At 40.2% G+C, this 15,205-nt stretch overlaps 1 protein-coding gene across 1 annotated transcript in view; it reads right to left on the bottom strand.

Annotated features, from left to right (window-relative positions):
- Positions 1 to 14,192, bottom strand: part of LOC130681371 (bromodomain adjacent to zinc finger domain protein 2B-like) — a 108,927-nt gene extending 94,735 nt beyond the window's left edge. Inside the window, exons 1-3 of the mRNA XM_057494349.1 lie at positions 13,746 to 14,192; positions 4,963 to 5,036; positions 3,845 to 3,961 (exon numbers count right to left, since the gene is read on the bottom strand). The gene's annotated coding sequence lies outside the window, so the exon portion shown is untranslated. The remainder of the gene's footprint in view (positions 1 to 3,844; positions 3,962 to 4,962; positions 5,037 to 13,745) is intronic.
- Positions 14,193 to 15,205: the final 1,013 nt, after the last annotated feature.

Consider the following 15,205-nt stretch of genomic DNA (forward strand, 5'->3'; position numbering starts at 1 on the left):
GGAGATCCAGCAATATATGGAAACAAATGACAGCAACAACACAAAGCTCCAACTACTGTGGGACGAAGCAAAAGCAGTCTTAAGAGGAAAGTGTATAGCAATCCAGGCATATTTAAAAAAGGAAGAACAATCCCAAATGAATAGTCTAATGCCACAATTATCAAAATTGGAAAAAGAAGAACAAATGAGGCCTAAAGTCAGCAGAAGGAGGGATATAATAAAGATCAGAAAAGAAATAAATAATATTGAGAATAAAACAATAGAAAAAAATCAATGAAACCAACAGCTGGTGCTTTGAGAAAATAAAAATAGATAAGCCTCTAGCCAGACTTATTAACAGAAAAAGACAATCAACACACACCAACAAAATCAGAAACAAGAAAGGAAAAATCATGATGGACCCCATAGAAATACAAAGAATTACTGGAGAATGCTATGAAAACCTATATGCTAACAAGCTGGAAAACCTAGGAGAAATGGACAACTTCCTAGAAAAATACTACCTTCCAAGACTGACCCAGAAAGAAACAGAAAATCTAAACAAACCAATTACCAGCAACGAAATTGAAGCTGTAATCAAAAAACTACCCAAGGAAAAAACCCCCGGGCCAGATGGATTTACTTTGCAATTTTATCAGACATACACAGAAGACATAATATCCTTTCTCCTTAAAGTTCTCCAAAAAACAGAAGCGGAGGGAATACTCCCAAACTCATTCTATGAAGCCAACATCACCCTAATACCAAAACCAGGCAAAGACCCCACCAGAAAAGAAAACTACAGACCACTATCCCTGATGAACATAGAAGGAAAAATACTCAACAAAATATTAGCAAACTGAATTCAAAAATACATCACAAGGATCATACACCATAACCAAGTGGGATTCATCCCAGGGATGCAAGGATGGTACAACATTCGAAAGTCCATCAACATTATCCACCACATCTACAAAAAGGACAAAAACCACGATCATTTCCATAGATGCTGAAAAAGCATTCGACAGAAGTCAACATCCATTCATGATAAAAACTCTCAACAAAATGGGCATAGAGGGCAAGTACCTCAACATAATAAAGGCCATATAGAGACAAACCCACAGCTAACATCATATTGAACAGCGAGAAGCTGAAAGCATTTCCTCTGAGATTGGGAACAAGACAGAGATGCCCACTCTTTCCGCTGTTATTCAACATAGTACTGGAGGTCCTAGCCACAGCAATTAGACAAAACAAAGAAATAAAAGGCATCCAGATTGGTAAAGAAGAAGTCAAACTGTCACTATTTGCAGATGACATGATATTGTACATAAAAAACCCTAAAGACTCCACTCCAAAACTACTAGAACTACTATCGGAATTCAGCAAAGTTGCAGGATACAAAATTAACACACAGAAATCTGCGGCTTTCCCATACAACAACAATGAACTAATAGAAAGAGAAATCAGGAGAACAATTCCATTCACAATTGCATCAAAAAGAATAAAATACCTAGGAATAAACCTAACCAAGGAAGTGAAAGACCTATACCCTGAAAACTACAAGACACTCTTAAGAGAAATTTAAGAGGACACTAGCAAATGGAAACTCATCCCATGCTCTTGGCTAGGAGAAATTAATACGGTCAAAATGGCCATACTGCCCAAAGCAACATATAGATTTGATGCAATCTCTAACAAATTACCAACAACATTCTTCAAAGAACTGGAACAAATAGTTCAAATATTCATATGGAAACGCCAAAGACTGCGAATAGCCAAAGCAATCCTGAGAAGGAAGAATAAAGTGGGGAGGATCTCCCTCACCAACTTCAAACTCTACTACAAAGCATGAGTAATCAAGACAATTTGGTACTGGCCAAGATCAGAGCCACAGACCAGTGGAACAGAATACAGACTCCAGACATTAACCCAATCATATATGGCCAATTAATATATGATAAAGGAGCCATGGACATACAATGGGGAAATGACAGTCTCTTCAACAGACTGATGAACGTAGTGCTGGCAAAACTGGACAGCTACATGTAAGAGAGTGAAACTGGATCACTGTCTAACCCCATACACAAAAGTAAATGCGAAATGGATCAAAGACCTGAATGTAACTCATGAAACCATAAAACTCCTTGAAAAAATACAGGCAAAAATCTCTTCGACATAAACATGAGCAACTTCTTTATGAACATATCTCCCCGAGTAAGGGAAACAAAAACAAAAATGAGCAAGTGGGACTATATCAACTGAAAAGCTTCTGTACAGCAAAGGACACCATCAATAGAACAAAAAGGTACTCTACAGTATGGGAGAATATATTCATAACGACGTATCCTGTAAAGGGTTGACATCCAAAATATATAAAGATCTCATGCACCTCAACAAACAAAAAGCAAATAATCCAATTAAAAAATAGGCAGAGGAGCTGAATAGACAGTTCTCTAAAGAAGAAATCCAGTTGGCCAACAGGCACATGAAAAGATGCTCCACATCGCTGATCATCAGAAAAATGCAAATCAAAACCACAATGAGATATCACCTCACACCAGTAAGGATCGCCACCATCCAAAAGACAAACAACAACAAATGTTGGCAAGATTGTGGAGAAAGGGGAACCCTCCTACACTGCTGGTGGGAATGTAAATTAGTTCAACCATTGTGGAAAGCAGTATGGAGGTTCCTCAAAAAGCTCAAAATAGAAATACCACTTCACCCAGGAATTCCACTTCTACGAATTTACCCTAAGAATGCAGGAGCCCAGTTTGAAAAAGATATATACACCCCTATGTTTATTTCAGCACTATTTACAATAGCCAAGAAATGGAAGCAACCTAAGTGTCCATCAGTAGATGAATGGATAAAGAAGATGTGGTACATATACACAGTGGACTATTACTCAGCCATAAGAAGAAAACAAATCCTACCATTTGCAACAACATGGATGGAGCTAGAGGGTATTATGCTCAGTGAAATAAGCCAGGCGGAGAAAGACAAGCATCAAATGATTTCACTCATCTGTGGAGTATAACAACAAAGAAAAACTGTAGGAACAAAACAGCAGCAGAATCACAGAACCCAAGAATGGACTAACATTTACTAAAGGGAAAGGGACTGGGGAGTATGGGTGCGAAGAGAGGGATAAGGGCGGAGAAAAAGAAAGCGGGTAGTGATTTTACAGCACCTTACTACACTGATGGACAGTGACTGTAATGGGGTTTGTGAGGAGGACTTGAAGAGGGGAGCCTAGTAAACATAATTTTCTTCATCTAATTGTAGATTAATGGTAAAATAAAAAATAAATAAAAAATTTGAAAAGTGCAATAAGGCCACAGCTATCAATTATCAGAATGAAAGGACAGACTTTCAATGCTCCAATCAAAAGAAACAGGATTAGAAGAAGGGATGAAAACTCAGGACCACCTACGTGCTCCCTTAAGGAGACTCACTTGAGATCCAAGGACACAGACAAACTACAAGTCGAAGGGGTGGGGAAAGGTACCCTACACAAGTGAAATTGAAGGAAAAAAAAAAGATGGATTGATGGGATTAAAGACGGCGGCCTGAGAGGGAGGCAGAAACCTCCTCCCAGAACCACATACATAACGTACAATATGGAAATAGAACAACTACACCCAATCCTGGAAGAGCAGCAGGGAAGAAGGCTGCTGCGGCAGACTGTCACCTCAAGGAGAAGGGTGACGTACAAAGCCGTGATCCAGAGGGACCCAAAGCCCTTCACACACCTGAGCTCACAGGAGGGAGGAAGAGAAACGGAACCGGGGAGGCGGGTGGAGGCCTAGGACTGCTGAACACCCAGCCCTGGAGATGTGCTCTGGGAGCACAAACCTACCATACGTGGTGCGCTCTGGAGGATCGGTGGGGTTGGAAAGCCAAGACAGCCAGAATACTTCCAGAGACTTGAGATTCCAGCCACTTGTGGGACAACACAGGGATCCACATCCGGCCACTGTGGGACAAAAGAAAGGCGGGCAGTCTGAGAGACTTCCTAACAGCGAGACAGCTGCTAAAGGGACAAGGCTTCCAGAGCTTGCCACTAAGGAGAAAGGACAGGTGCGCCAAACTGCCCAGGTGCACTCTGCCCAGCAGGCGGGAGAACTTTTAGGAGCTCCAGTCGCTCCATCCCCCTGGCTGGCCTCGCAGCTCCGAGGCCCCATACCGTGCTGTGACTGACACACAGCCTGCCTCCCCACCAGCACTGGCTTGCTAACCGGCGGCCCCCACCATCGCACCAGGCCAGCGAGAGGACGGCCCCACCTAGAGCAGCAGCTTCTCCCTGCGTGCTCCGCAAACTGGCCCTGGCAGTGGAGACAGGCACTGTGGCCGGGAAGCAGGAGAGACCTCTTTCCTCTCGGCAGGGGAGGGCACCAGCGCCGCTCCCGTGACCCCTGCCATCCCCCCAAAGGGCTGAGCAGCTCCAGAGAGTAAATCTGGGAGCTAGAGGGCACCACCTACAAATATGAACCATCAAGGGAACCTGGTAACAGGACTCAAATCAATCTTCCTGAAACAGATCTCAAAATAAACATCAGGAACATGCTCATGGAGCTACAGAAAAAAACTGCCCATCTCTTGAGCGTAATTCTCTCTCTCTCTCTGTCTTTCTCTCTCTCTCTACCAGGAGCACTGCTGAGGCCTTGTTCTGAGAGGGATGCTGGAACAGCCCAGGAGGAATGGCAGAGTTCTCAGGTCCACCCCCGCCGGTGCCAGGACAGTCCCACACAGGGTCTGACAGAACTGCAAACGGGGGATGCCACACGTCTAACTCCGCAGGAAAGATAACAGTGCGGCATGCTAGCATTCCCATTAATGGCTAGTGGCTAGGTGGCTCCACTGATACCAGGTGATGTCAACACCCCGGGCTTTATCTCCTTAGCAACCTTTTTTCGCTATGACCCCTGAAAGCAGCACATGGAAAGATACTACCTACCAGTCTCCACACCATCTCACTTCTCAGCTTAGGCTCGATGTTCCTGTATCACATCTTCTCCTCTTCCTAACAGTTTTCTCGGTCAGTTGGTGTTCTGGAAAAAAAAAAAATGAGAATTGGAATGAAATGGCAGGGGGTATAAGATTCTGTTTGAACACCATCAGTAGAACAAAAAGACATCCTACAGTATGAGAGAATATATTCATAGATAACACATCCGATAAGGGGTTGCCATCCAAAATATGTATTAAGAGCTCACGCACCTCAACACACAAAAAGCAAATAATCCAATTACAAAATGGGCAGAGGATCTGAACAGACACTTCTCCAAAGAAGCAATTTCAGGTGGCAGACAGGCACATGAAAAGATGCTCCACATCACTGATCATCAGAGGACTGCACATTAAAACCACAATGGGGTATCACCTCACACCAGTAAGGATGGCCACCATCTAAAAGACAGACAACAACAGATGTTGGTGAAGATGTAGAAAAAAGGGAACCCTCCTATACTGCTGGTGGGAATGTCAGTCAGTTCAACCATTGTGGAAAGCAGTATGGAGGTTCCCCAAAAAAACAAAAAACAGATACACCATTTGACCCAGGAATTCCTCTCCTAGGAATTTACCCTAAGAATGCAGGAGCCCAGTTTGAAAAAGTCAGATGCACCCCTATGTTTATCACAGCACTATTCACAATAGCCAAGAAATGGAAGCAACCTAAGTATCCATCAGTAGATGAATGGATAAAGATGTGGTACATATACACCATGGAATATTATTCAGTCATAAGAAGAAAACAAATCCTACCATTTGCAACAACATGGATGGAGCTAGAGGGTAATATGCTCAGTGAAATAAGCCAGGTGGAGAAAGAAGTACCAAATGACTTCACTCATATGTGGAGTATAAGAACAAAGAAAAACTGAAGGAACAAAACAGCAGCAAAATCACAGAACCCAAGAATGGACTTACAGTTAGCAAAGGGAAAGGGACTGGGGAGGATGGGTGTCGAAGGGAGGGATAAGGGCAGGGGGAAAAAGAAAGGGGGACTTACGATTAGCATGTATAATGTGGGGGGGGATGGGGAGGGCTGTGCAACCCAGAGAAGACAAAGTAGTGATTCTACAGCATCTTACTATGCTGATGGACAGTGACTAATGGGGTATGTGGGGGGGACTTGGTGAAGGGAGGAGCCTAGTAAACATAATGTTCTTCATGTAATTGTAGATTAATGATAACAAAATGAAAAATAAAAAATTAATTACTTCTGGCAAGTAAATTGTAAAGACAAAGCAAGGTTTAAAAATAAACAACTAAGAACAACTGTTCAAAACCTCCTAAATATAAAAAAAAGTCTCTAAATTTCAACTGCTTGATGAAAGTAGAAGTTGTAATCAGAGAGACCAAAAATCAAAGCATAATAAGCCTATTTTTTTTATTAAGAGAAGCTCCTGAAAAATAAGATACTTTGATTTTATGTGGCAATCTTTAAGAAAAAAAATCTCAATTACACAAATCAAAAAGTCACACAACTAGAAGCTATTCCTGGCATCATTTTAAATTCGTACTTCAGAAAAACAAAACTTAAAATATTTACCTGTGAGCATTAAAAAATCAAATACTTAATCAGGTTTACATTTACTGTTTGCAAAATAAAATTCTAATGTACTGATACAGAAAACAAAATGACAATAAAATCAGTAACAACAAAAATAACACCCAAGTAGATATGACTGCAGCAGGAGTACAGAATCTCAGAGCAGGTTTCATTACAAACACTTAACTGTGTGTCATTTGAAAAGAGTATTCAGTCTTGAATAACCTTGATGCAAGTTGCTAATCACCACCTTTACTATGATGATACTTTAATAACAAATTTTCAGAAAACTATGACTAAGTAGTTAAGAGTTCCAGCTGAACAAATCAAATACTTCAAACATCCTATTGTTCCCTGGAATACAAACACAACCCTTATTTCCTTTATAGAAAATTCGATATTATTCTTACTAAATAGGTAGCTTTGATTATGTAATACATGTAATAAAACAAAATTTTAAATTAGAAAATTATTATTTCAACTATTTCAAAGATCATGACTATCTTAGTTCAACACAATGAGTCAAATTTAGAGGGTAATGGAATAGAAATACACGGGTGAAGAAATAAATTTGAACTTTTGCTTCATTCAAGGTAACTTTTAACATTAGTCATCAAATTTTAGTATTAGTTTATAACTCAATCAAAAGGGCAGGGACAAAAACCAAATAATATCACCCTGTGAGTTAGAAAAAGACCCTTTCTGAGCCAACAAATGAGAAAATCACCTTTTCCTTCTCTAGGATGTATTTTAGCCCTACTTGTTCTCTCAGTCAGGCACTTTCGTGTAGGGCACACTTAGCCTAACAAACTATACCTGGTAACTCTGTACAAGCAAAAAGCTTCAGAAAGGATTTCCCTGCCTCCTTGCAAGTCTGAGAAAGTACAGAAGAGTTCAGTCCTCCATGACTTAAGAAATTTGTGCAAGATGAAGGAGGGAGGATGCCGGGAAGGGAACACAAGGAAGAAGAAAGGCTCCTCCTCTTATTTGCTCGCCTTCTTGAAATAAATAAGCTTCACATATTTATATCCCATCTTACTCCAAAATTATTTAATGTAACTTACAGAAATATTAGTAGTAGAATAGAATGCTTTCAAAATACAAATTAGTATGAATAAAGGGAAAATAAGAGGATGCAAGGAAGATGAAACACAAGGTAAATTTGGACCACAGAAACACCTAAGGCCTTGCCCAACTCTAAAATGTGGGTGGTTCAGCTCTTAGCTTCTCAGCAACCCATCAAGTGGGAAACAAGATCTAATTACAAAATTTTCATTCCATATACGAAGTAATTTACAAACAAGCACCAGAGCTTTTCCTAGTGCTCAGAGGTAAGAGAAATTTCTTCTATACTTTTCAATAACGGGACACTGGACAGTACTGTAATTTTCTAAACAGCATCTTTATATAAATTAAGTCATAGATTTCCTATGAAAGTTTCTTTTAACATTTCCTCAACACAGCTAGGGTCATAAGGAAAGTTATCCAGAAAATGAACCATCTTGCTGGTAAACCTTCTACAATTTAATCTGGGGTTATATGTATTCATTTATTGGCTTTGAAACATTTTTTATAGTGTGTTGCTTTTAGTAAATAGTTACACCAGAAGGTATTCATCTGGGACTTTAAACAAATACTAACAATCCTCAGGATATTTGTTACATAGTCCATTTTCATATTCCAAAGTCCTATTTCATTTTCTAAATTCAGGTTCTTCTGATGGATGAGTAAGTAAAATGGTCATGCAAGCGACAACTGTGGCTCCAGGTCAGATGAAGATGACACTAATACATAGGTCCAAACACTTCAAGGAGACCTCTTTTTAAAACTTACAACAGTCCCTGTCTTACTTTTCCAGGGGACCTTCTACTATCCTGCTTAATTCAGCCAAGTGGGAGCCCAATCTGTGATGATTTTTATTCCCCAATTTGGTATTTCTAACCAAGAAATGGTAAAGAAATCTAACTTAAGAGTTTCTAGATTGGTATCTTCCCATTCAGTCTACTCCAATTTAGATTCATTTTAGAGTATGAATCTTTACACACTTTGTGGCAGGTTTTATTTTTACGTTACTGGTGGAGGAGAAAAGACAGTAAAATTAGTATCAGAAGAATTTCCTATCTCCCATTTTGTCATACAAGAAAAAATAAGGTCCACAATGGCAGCATCTCAATATACCATATATCTGGACTTAACACTACTAAAATTTAGCAATGCTACAATCTGATATTTAATAAATAGGCATTAGCAAGTTGTATCTTCCATTACAGTTGGGTTTCCTCTTCTCTGTCTCCCAAAGATGCCAAATTTATATTCTCCTACCGCCCACTTTATGGTCATGTTGTACCCCGTTGCTTTTCTACCTCATTATCAGTTTGAATCTCATCACTTTCAGGATGCTCCTCTCTCAAAAGCCTGGCTATTTGGGCCCACATAACCTTCCCATCCTACTTGATGTAGCTCTATATTACTAATTATTTTAGTATTTCCCTTACTAGATACTGGAATTCCTAGTTTTTACGTTACCCACTATGAATAATGAAATGCAAATGCTCTAAGTACAAATTAATGTAATATGATGCATTAATCAACTACATACTATAACAGTTTATGGTTGTTAAACATAACTAAGATATTTATTAGGATTTCATCAAGTAAGCCAGAGGCCAATTTTTTACCACAAAGGTAATTTCCAAATGGCATACAATCAACCCGTATTACATCAAACCTTAGGCTTTTCTACTTTCAAGATTGTCAGAAGAATTTTAGTTGTGAGGACAACTTTTGAGAACACTACCAAAAACCAAATAGATTTTGTGAATTATTGTCAGACCTCAAAATGACTGAGATTAAATGACAGTGGTATCCAATACAGTTTGATCCATATTTGAAATCATATACATAACCCAGTCAGGCAACCTCTTCTATTAAATGAACTCTTCCAGTGTGTAGCCACTGAAATTTGTTATTTCTGAATTTCCTATTTTATGAAAATTCAAACCTTAGTGATCTCAACATACAATCTTTGGTACTGCAAAAGATAGCAGCATTTACATTTGGCATAATACGTACACTTAACATTTTTCTTGCAATTAAAAAAAAACACTCCTACATTTAAAAATATATTGGAAAGCATATGCTTAAGAAGCTCAGTATTAATTATAAGCTTAAATCAATCAGTATTATATTCTATTAATTTAGAAAGTTATAGGATAATTAGAATGATTTTATATTAACCACTTAAAATTGTTTACTTCAGAGAAAGTAGGAAACATATCTATAATATAAATTGAAAAGCTTTTACCAATTTAACGAGAATGTAATTTTTCTTTTTCTTAAAAGACAAACTGTAAAGAATAAACCAAAGAAAGCTACAAATACGTACGTATTCATTTAATGCAACATTAAATAGATACACAGAGCCCCTGAGAATACAATATTCATTTTGCTGCAGAAGAACAGACACTGCACAACAATGAGATTTGCTAATGAAATCAACCATCAACCTGGATGGAATACATATGTATCAAACCAAGACCTCAGTGTCATTTTCTTTTTCTTTCTTTCATTTTTTTCTTGACCTTGTCAGTATTTTTGTCCTTTAGATTTTGGAACTTTGGTAAAGAAAAATCAGGGCTATAATGTTGTAGTGTAATGCTTTTTATTCATCATATTTTTAATGTAAATTCCAACTGTTCTGCTTCTATCAGCACTATTAAAGTATTTTTGAGGAAAAAAAAAACTATGGATGCTACCAGAACAAAGGAAGTTTATTTCTATTCAGAATTGCAACATCTAACATAAATACCACACGAAAACTTTATAGCAATGTTAGTACCTACTTGATAAGGAATATGAACATAATATTTTTAAAAGTCACTTTTGTAATAATGTAATTCCTCCAGCAATTTCTACTACTGACAATTATTAAGTGAAATACTGTAAGGCTGACATAATAACTATCACTATGAAAATCACTCTGTGTTTAGATAAAAATTGTAATTTTTCCCCAAAACTGCTCTGCTGTCCTCGTCTACAAAGTTAATTACTAATTTCCATTTATCAAAAATAATTCTGAGTTTTCTTAAACTATTATTTAAATTTTTGATTTAGTTATAATTTTCTATAAAAGCCCAAAAGACTATGAAAATGGTTGATATTATATATTTTAAATAAAATAACTAATGACCCTCAAAACTGATTTATTTCTTTTTGAGTTATAAGCTATTTAGCTAAATAACTGTCTCATTGGTTGTTTACACAAATTAGGTTTTCAATTCAAATGTGCTACAGATAAAATTAACAGCTTAACCTGCTGTGGCATATAATTGCTGATAATTCATGATAATGACAATTGCTTAAAAAAAAAAGCAGTACTTATACCAATACCAACTAAAACAGCCTCAGCCAAACAAAATTAAGTGCGTGTGTGCAGTGGCCGCATGTGTGCAGTGGCCGAGAGGACACCTGGAGCTGTGAGCAATAACAATGATTTCTCCCAACCTGCCCTTTCCTTTGACTTACTTTGGTTTCACTGGAATTTGTTTCTGGAGGGGAACCCCCCACCCCTTACTCCTGGAGCTACAGCCAAAAGTTTTTATTAAAATGGCAAAATATAAATCAGACTGTAGAGAAACAGGCAGTTTAAGCAAATGTCTATTGTAATAAAGAAAGCCTGCTATCTAGGGCCAAGACTGCAGTCCTAAAACGTGGTGATAGGCTTTGGAAAGTCAGCTAGCTCCTTGCTACTCTCAAAACGTGGCCCACAGTCCAGCAACGGTGAAACTGCTTTTTTTTTTTTTTTTTTTTTAAGAAAATCAGAATTTCAAGCCCCAGCCTACATATACTGAATCAGAATCTTACACACATTAAAATTTACAAGCCATGATATAGAAAATTCTTCAGCCTAACAATTTGTATACCAATTCCAGTAATTTCTGATATTCTAACAACTCAAAAATTCAAATTCAGATACAGAATATTCAGAGAACAGACAGCTTACTTGCTATACCCAAAGCCCATTACATATCATTTGTTTAACTTTTTCAAGTCTCATATTCATTATAAACTACTAATCTGCAGTTTGTGGTAATAAAGGAGTAAGAGGGAGTATCTTTTTGTAAGATCTTGGAAAACCTTAAATATATGGATAAAACTGAAGTATTTACACTCCGCGATTATTTTAAACAATTTCATCAGAAGAGTCTTTCCTAAATAAAATCTTGTTTAGGAAGGAGCCCAGTATAGTAAAATATAAATAAAGGGCTGTGCTTTGAGGCAAGGAAGGCATCCAGCAGTAGCCAAAGCATCTCAACAGAACCAACTGATTGGATTCCTCAGAGTGCAGTTTGGAAAACTCTGCCTTAAAGGAACTACTTAAAAGTCTAAAAAACAAACTGAGTAACTGTTACACTAATCACAAGTAAACTTCATTATTGATCAAAGTGAGCCCTAAAGATCTCTTTATAGAAACCTACTATTCTATTTAGTTTAATTTATTCTACGGTGTTTTAAAGACCACTACATATAATTATATAATCAAGCATCTTTTCTAATTCAAATTTCTCTCTTCCCAAAATAGTCCAATTGCTGAGATTGGTTTTAATCAATATATTATTTTCAATTAAATTATTTTAGTTAACAGTATGCCTACCATATATAAGACATTATGTTAAGTTTTACAAAGGCAATATAAATGAATGGACAAAGTAGTCTACTTAAATTAAGTAGTCTACAATCCATTGAACATAGTGCCAAAAAGTCTATATAAATATAGTACTATGGGAAGCAAAATTAACTGCAGGTGTTAGAGCAATTTAATTACCTCTTGGCAAATAGTGAATCTGTGGCACCTTACTACACTGATGGACAGTGACTGCAGTGGGGTATGATGGGGGGGGGACTAGATAGTATGTGTGAATGTAGTAACCACACTTTTTTTTATGTGAAACCTTCATAGGAGTGTACATCAATAATACCTTAAAAAAAAAAAGAATCTTACCGGTTTAACTTCCTGGGTGTTAAAATGCAATCTTACCTTTTAGATGAGATGCTTCCTTCCTTTTACTATATTGTCTGTGGCTGGGCTTACTTGCCCAGGTTATATATCACTTGATTAAGGGCTGGAGGAGGAAAAGCAGCATCTGGGCAAAGTTAAAGAGAAACTGGGCCTTTTGGCAGGCTGAAGTAAATTTTACAACAGCCTCATTTAATTGACACAATGAAGACATGGGCTATGTGGAGGTATTTTCTTATCTGGGGGATGTTTAAACATACATTCCAGTCCGGGTTACTCCTGGCTTTTTTGTTTTCACTAATCTTCACTGAAGAATGCTTATACTACTCATCTGGTATTTTACTTTAGAGAATTAATGTGAATCTGACTTTGCTGAATTGTTTAATATTTGCCAGTTTTGGTAGGGGTCCTTTTCCAGAGGCCCTCACGCTACTCTGACTACACCCACTGTCCCTGTGTCAGAATCTATGTGGCTAGTTATATAAATTACTCAGCTGCAGATTACAAACAGAAAAGACAAAAAGATAACGAATTTCTAAATACAAGAAAATGCCCTGACAGTTCCAAAGTAAAGAAACTTCATTCAAAAAAAAAACACGGGAGGTGCCTCGTGAAAAATTTTAATTCTAAAGGCGCTGCTTATTGGCGGCCTCTCACCCGCCGCGGGTCACACTTGAACCTCGGCCCCTCCGACCCGCGCCGTCGAGGACCCGCGCCGAGAAAATCCACACACGGCAAAACGCTCACCGGCCCCCCCGTCTGCGCGGCCCCGGCCCGGGCGGCGGGAGCAGCTCTGCGGCGCGGCCCCGGGCCGGGAGGACGCGTGCCGCGGGGCGGAGAGCAGCCACCCTCACCACCCGGGCCCCGAAGGAGGAGCAGCGGGTCCGGCGGACCCCCTCTTCCCCCGCCCAGGCGAACTTCGCCGGCCACTCGGACGTCTGCCCCGAGCGCACCTGCTCCGCTCCCTCCTTTCCCGGGCGGCCCCTCCGGCGGAGCGCACGGACTCGAGGCCTCCGGCAGGGCCCCGCGAACCCACCACCCGCGTTGGCCGCTCCCCAGCCCCGCGGGCCACGAGCTGCCCGCCGAGCAACGTGCACGAACGCCCCCACGTCCGGCTCCCCGACACCTTCACGTGGAGGCAGTGGTCCCCGCGCCGTTGGGTTCCCGCTGCGCCCCGCGGACACGTACCTTCCAACCCGCAGAGCTGTCGCTGTCGCCTTCACTCCTTAGTAGGGCACGATCTGGACCCTCCAACGAAGATGCGCGGCATGGGAGCCGCTTCTCCGCCGAGCTCTCTTAAGTCCGGCAAGGGCAGCGGCTCCAAGTCCGGGGTGATCTCCACCACGCGCGGCGCTGCGGCCATGCTGACAGCGGCCCTCCGCCCGCCGCGGGAGAGCCAAGGGGCGAGTGCAGGTAGCGCCGAGATCCCAGCGGGCGCGAGGCGGAGATACGACGCTGGGAGCGAGGTCGGTGCCGCCCCCGCATGCGGGCCGAGAGGATGGCGCCGCAGAGCACGCGCAACATCTGGTCTCCGCGGACCCACTGCGCGGAAGGGACGGCGCGGGCCGCTCCTGCACGGGCCGGCGAAACGAAGCACGGAGGAGCTGCCAGGAACTGCTTCTCTCGGCGGCGCTCGGGACACTACTGTTGAATATAGCGGCGGCGGCGCCTGCAGCTACTGCGCAGCCGCCGGACTTACGCTTTCTGCGCCCAATGGCTGCCCGTCCCCGACAGACGGCCCTCACGGCCAATGAGCGCGAGGCGCCACGGCGCAGGCCCGCCCCCGACCAATGGCAAAAGTTAAAAGATACAAAGTAGAAGGAAAAAAATTAAATCACAGTGCAAGGAAATGAAATAAACACTTTGAAACTAAGAACTGATTCTTTGAAGACAAAATGGGTAAACATTTACCTACACTTATCAAGAAATAAAAAGGACAGGACTCAAAATCAGAAATAGAAATTTAAATATGTTACAAGTGACACCACTGAAATACAAAGGATTGAAGAGATAAGTATCAAAAATTATATAGCAATATATTTGGCACCCTAGAAGAAATGGATAAGTTCCTAGATTCATGCGATGTTAAAACCTGTTCTGGAGAAAACAGAAATCTGAACAGACTAACAACTAGTAACCAAAAACTCCACACAATTAAAAGTCCAAGATGTTTTCATAGGAGAATTCCACTCAAACATTGACTTAAGAGTTAATACCTATCCTTCTCAAACTACTCCCAAAAACTGAAGAGGAAGGAAAGCTTACAAATTCATTTCTATGAGACCAAAATCACACTGTTAGGACACTACCACAAAAAAAAAAAAAAAAAAAAAAAAAAAGACAACAGAGAAGCTGAACAGACAGTTCTCCAAAGAAGAAATTCAGATGGCCAACAGACACATCGAAAGATGCTCCACATCGCTTGCCATCAGAGAAATGCAAACTAAAACCACAATGAGATATCACCTCACACCAGTAAGGATCGCTACCATCCAAAAGACAAACAATGACACATGTTGGCGAGGATGTGGAGAAAGGGGAACCCTCCTACAGTGCTGGTGGGAATGTAAATTAGTTCAACCATTGTGGAAAGCAGTATGGAGGTTCCTCAAAAAGCTCAAAATAGAAATACCATTTGACCCAGGAAT

The sequence above is a fragment of the Manis pentadactyla genome, chromosome 16, assembly GCF_030020395.1.
Source record: "Manis pentadactyla isolate mManPen7 chromosome 16, mManPen7.hap1, whole genome shotgun sequence".
NCBI lineage: Eukaryota > Metazoa > Chordata > Mammalia > Pholidota > Manidae > Manis > Manis pentadactyla.